The sequence below is a fragment of the Scomber japonicus genome, chromosome 18, assembly GCF_027409825.1.
Source record: "Scomber japonicus isolate fScoJap1 chromosome 18, fScoJap1.pri, whole genome shotgun sequence".
Classification (NCBI taxonomy): domain Eukaryota; kingdom Metazoa; phylum Chordata; class Actinopteri; order Scombriformes; family Scombridae; genus Scomber; species Scomber japonicus.
Genome location: NC_070595.1, coordinates 13274377 through 13280595, shown reverse-complemented (window position 1 = coordinate 13280595; position 6219 = coordinate 13274377).

The following is a 6219-nucleotide window of genomic DNA, read 5'->3' as shown; positions in this document are numbered from 1 at the left end:
CAACGTTGTTGGAGTCACCTGAAGCCAAGTGTAAACAACAGTCGTTCGAGATGTCACGATGCAAAGGTGAATGGTTGTTAAGCCTTCTAATGAACCCACAGAGGTTAAATACCTGGGACTCCCCACCAGTCAGTTAGAACTGAAGAAGCCCCTTGGATGTGAGGTAAAACATCTTCAAGTATCTTTAACCAAGTCCCTTGATTCAACCTTCCTAGGACAACCAGACATATTTTCTCAGTCACGTACAAGCACCCAAATCTTGTCTTATGGTAAGCCAACAATATTTTAGAGGGATTGACCTTGAAACTGAGTAGTGCAACTAAAGACAGTGAATATCTCTGTTTCTGAGAGACTTTTGCATTATACCTGTGGACAAATCCATTCCTTTGAATTAATTTCTTTCTCTTTTTGAAGCTCATCCTGCAGATTGTTGTTTAACTGCTGGAGACGAGACAGTTCCCTCTGTGTTTGTTCCAGCTGTAGATATAGTACATGGTTAAAAACTCTACACATGTATTCATGTTTGAATGATTCAAGTGTACATGCTTTGATCAAATTTTCAAATACATCTGTGAACTACAGTTGTTCACACTGTCTCACCTCTTTGAGAAGTTGGCCAGTTTGCTGCTCACAGGGCTTTTCCTTCCTTTTCATGCAGTCACAGATGGTGTTTATTGCTACCTGTTTATCCCCCATCTGGGTGGTGGTTTTAACTTGCTGGCTGTTCTGCTCAGTTTCAGTCTGCACGTTTGAATGTTCATCAAGATCATTTGACAGGCCCGCTGTGGACATAGAGCTGTCACTTCTACCTTCGTCAGCATGCAATGTCACACCTGCTGCAGTGAGAGCCATCCACAGAAATAGATACAGTACAATGTGATATACAGTATGTAATGTAAGCATACAGTATGTTGAGATATCTCTCGCTCTATGTGTGTGGAGCAATTAGTGTTAATAATGTTATAATGTTTGCAGTTCTTGAAATTAGTAACATTTTACATTCACATACATTTTTTGTGTTCCAATTATGAGTGTATCTACAACTCACTGACTGAATGTAATGTAATGAATAATAAGAATAATTGCAATGTATGGCCACCCTTAACAAATTAAAATATAGGCCCAACATACCAAAAATCTACATCAGATTTCAGTGTGGACCTTTAATTTAAAAATCAATCACTAAAAAAAGGACATTTCTTATTTGTTTAAGTTTGATCACTGACTCACCAGTCTGTGTGGTTCCAACAAGAAGTGGACACTGATGACAAGAAGCGCCTTCACCCTCCTGGTGCATAGGATTGATGGGAGACGGAGTCATGGAGGCGGTGGGTGAAGGAAGATGAGAAGAGGAGACTGTGGATGATGCAGAGTCTCCGTCAGCAGAACTTTGATCTCTCTCTGGCTGCAGTTTGGTCTCCTGTTCTTTGCAGAAAATCTCAGCTGACTGTGAGTCTAGTTCCTGGGATTTCTGTTGAGGGTTATGCTCCAAAACAGAGCTGTTAGAAAAAAGTACACAATGGAGACATTTTTTGTGTATAGTAAAGATATGTGGAATCAGTGCTATAGTCTCTCATGTTTGACTCTCAAGTAAACTCTATTTACCTTGTGATGTCAGTTGTAAGACCAGGCCTCACATTCTTCAACATTGCCTGGACCCAGTTGCGTCTTATGTCAGAGGTCATGGCACAAAGTGTTTGGACTCCATCTCTGGTCTGTGGACAGACACATATTATTCATTACATTTTATAGTTAATGGTAGATAATCTATTGTCTTTAAAGGTCCATTTGCAGATTTATTTATGGTTATTAACATATTGTCAAAGTGTAATTAAATTATTTTGATTTACACCCAACATATTACAGCCATTTCCAAATATGTTATAAGCAATCTTTAGATAGATAGATGCTACTATAAAGCTACATTTCGTCATTTATCACAATGTTGTTATTATGACATGTACACACAAACAGGCATTAACTTATTAATTGATATAACATATTTGATGAGAAGGACAACTAATAAACTGGATGCCTAAGGTCACTGCAGCATTGACATTTATTCATGCATCCATATAAAAAAGAAATGTTATGTATGTTAACTGATGCTGAGACATAAAAAATATAAAGGGTGTCCTTACACACTGACTTCCTGGTATCTATGACCCATAGAGCCTTCAGTACAGCATCAGCAGTGAACAGTAGAAAACTTGTTATATAAATTAAAGCTAAATATACCTGTTTCTTTACTTTGTTGCTGTGATGATGAGACGCAGTGCTGGAAACCACAGAGGAAGAACACTCCAGTTGCTCAGATGAGCTGTCCATTTCTTCAGCATTATCGCCATGACACTGGTCTATATTATGCCTTTTAATGTCAAAAACATGAATTGATTCAGTTATTATAGTGCACATCAATAACATGATTAATTGGAAATATAGTATAATAATGAGTCTGAAATTCTTAAAAAAGCTTTATAAACTACAACAACAAACCTGATATGCTCCTCAGAGTAGGACCGCCAGCCACAGTCCAGGATTTTCTTTTGTGAGGACTTGCCTTTCTTTACTTCTTTACTGTCTTTACTTGCATGATCTAAAGCTGTTTGAGAGCAAACAACAGCTGTATACAAATTTCAATTGTTTTGTCACATTTTTCTTAAAAAATCTTCAGAGCTTTTTAATGTAATCATTTTGTAGCTGTGGGTCAAAATAAGACACAAAATCAAACAAACATGAAATAAAAATGTATAAGAATAAAATTACCTTCTCTGATGGGTCTTTGGTCGAGTCTGTTGAGAGAGCGGCTGCTTCTTAGGAACGGAGCAGCAGTAAGGGAGGAGGTGTGGAGGGATGAAAAGCTGCGGCTGCTGCAAAGGCGGAGAGCTGGTCTGCCTGGGCGAGATGCTTGTTTGGTACTCTGGTGGTCAACGCTGCCTTGGTGGCTGAGGCCTCTTTTCAAACTGCCACCAGCCTTGCTGCCAGTAGCAACCGAATCACCAGCACTGCTGCTGAAGCTGTTGCTCCTTTGAGAACTAACACGGGGTTTAGACGTACTACTTCCAGCCTGTTTACCTCCATTTGATGCAGGACCTATTACTGCTGCTGGGTCCTTTGCAAGCGAGAAAGAAGAGACAGTATAAACAATGTATAAAAATAAGTCATAAAGAGACAGTAGAAAGTATTTTTTCTTTTGAGGATAACAGTATTTACATGTTAAACATCACACCTCCTGCTAGTGCCCATCCTAAATTAGACTCTTTGACACATACAATCCAATCACCACTGGAGAGAACCCTTTAATCCTCACAAGATCTCTTAATTTCCTTAAGTACCATCTGACCAATGCTGTGATCGTGGTCACACACACATACACACACACACACACACACACACACACACACACACACACACACACACACACACACATATGGCAGGAACCTAATCACACTTGAGCAGTGGAAAGTCAGGTGGTCTATTCCAGTCTCAGTGGATGCAACCTCATCAAGTGTAGAGGCAATCAATCTGTGACTGGACCACACAACAGAGAAATCAATTAGAAGACGCTCCAAGAATCCTGACTTAGCAACTTGTGCAGGTTTTAACTGCGCTGACTTGATATTCAGCCGTTAATGGCTACATAAATCAAACCAAATCCAAAAACTTGCACCCACTCTGAGGAAATTCTCCATGTTAAATGATCAACACAGAATATTGTTAATACAGTTCAATAATTAAGATTTGACACTGGCTACTATGCTGGAGGAAGTTGTTATAAGATACTACAAACCTTTAAAAAAACCAGATCAGCAAAAAGGAACAAACTCATTCTATTTTTGGCCATCACTGATACATAGGCAGTTAAAAAAGACGTGGAACAGATTTGTCAAATACAGCACACTTTGGCCTTGTTTTGTTACAAAGACAAAAAACCCTGCAAAATGTACTATTTTTCTCTCTTAATTCATTTGTTGTCATAAATCTGTGTATTAAAACAGGCAGCAGTGTCTCCTTATTCAGACAAAATGTATTATTTAAGATCATGAGCATCACTAAATGACCTGACCAGCATGTATGAATTTCTAAATAAACCAAGTACCCACCTTTCCCCCTTTCTTCTGTATTGGTTTGTTGGTTTTAGTGTTTACCAGGGTCTCATGCCACCTGCTTGAAATAAAACAAACTGGGTGAAGTGACAAGTCAGTGCAGGAGTTCAGCATTTAAACAAAATACTGTCATTATTCAATGAGACTCAATTATTACATTTGGTTTTATCTGGCTGTATTCAACCTGTGTGTCACAACCACAAGAAAGATTCTTTTCATGAACACAAAATACATTTTTCTGTTGTCTCTTTTTTATTAGACACTGAAGCTATATGGACACAATTAAAAGTACAGTTCAAGACAGATGCAATTATTACTCATGATTAAATATTCATGAATTCTATGGGCTTCTCATCAGCCTGACAATACTATCATCTCTCCCAAATCAGCCTCCTGAGCTGTTTTTCACAATTAGTAAATAACAGCTATGACCAAACTGTCTTTCTCTGCTATTTAGTGGGAAGCTCTGATTTGTAGTGAAGTAGTAGCTAGAGGTAACAGGAAGGCAGCCACGTGTGTATAGTGTAGTAGCTGCCATCAGAGTCCATACTGCTAGGATTTTAAAACCACATTTTAAAATAATACAATATCCATCTTTTTCTCATCAAGAGTCAAGCATGCCTCTTGCTGCCAATAAACTGATTACATTCATACACAGAATCTACCATGTAAACAACATGTAAGCAAACATTAAAATATAGCTTTTTGTCCCTACTCCTCTTCCTCACATAAAAAGTAAGTACTGTGTTTGACAACAGGTTGAGCTTTAATATTTACATTACAATAACAACTACTTTATATAAAATTGAGTCTATTCTGTCCATCTACGTATATATATTGTGGCCTAGTTTGAAAACTTCATATGGCCAATAGGAATAGGATAATAAATATATTTAAATGTATAAATGTATTTATATATATTCTATATATATACCTGTCTGCAACCAAATTCAGTGGGAATAAAAGTTTGACTTGACTCACTTCTTTTCATTATGATGTTAATCATGTAGTAAATATTTCAGCAGTCATGTAAGGATATTGTTTGTAGGTTGTTGTTTTTATAGTCACTACAATGTTAATTATTAATATGCTTTGATTTTTGTTTAAACTCATACACTTCATTTCAGAAAAAATGGCATACTAACAGAAAACGTGACGCTCTACTACACCCTACATCATCTGGAGGTAGATCAGTTCAGATAAATTATGTTTCAATCTTATATATGAAATAGCTTGATAAGTCTTACCTTTGCTTCATGGACATTTTCAGCAGTTCAGTGAAAATATACTGAATAAGAATCAGACTACTGAGCCAAATGAGAGAACTTCAGGCTGATATTGTTATCCATCTGTAAAAAGACGTGTGCTCCCTCTTACTGTGGCAAAAACCAAAGAGAACAAATCCCAAATAGGTCCATACAACACACACTTAACACACACACACACACACACACACACACACACACACATGCAATCCCTTACAGAGTTGACAAACTCCATTAGAGTTTCGCAGGATTAGGCCAACAGCTTAATAGGATTACTTCACACTTTACAGTAATTTAAGTGAACTTGACGCACCTGCTTAAAGATTCACAAAGTATTCCAAATGTCTATTAAGTTTTTATGAAGACACAGTATGTATTTTACATCAACACAGACCACAACGGCACTGTTGAGAGCATCACATGAACTAATTTACAGTGAGTCCAGTCAAGAAGGACTGTGCTGACTGTGCATTGGCTCGGCTGAAGACACACAACGACACAGCTGTCACTGAGGATCTGAGTGCTGTGACCTGCTCTGGCCCATCAAAGCCAATCTCTTACATACATTACATGTCTGAATAAAATCATGATTTGGCCACAAAAAATACAATCATGTACATTAATGAATTGAAAACATACTTCATATAATATAAGAGTCAATATTTAGCAATAAATGTCTTCACATCATGCAATGAGAGATTAAGTGCCAAAAAGTGTAAAGCAGTAGACATAATTGTGACATGAAAATTAATAAGAACATACAATATATACCAAGAGAAAAAGCAAACACACGTAAAATTTAAATAACTGAGGTTATTCATAGTTTAACAATAGAATTAGCATAATTA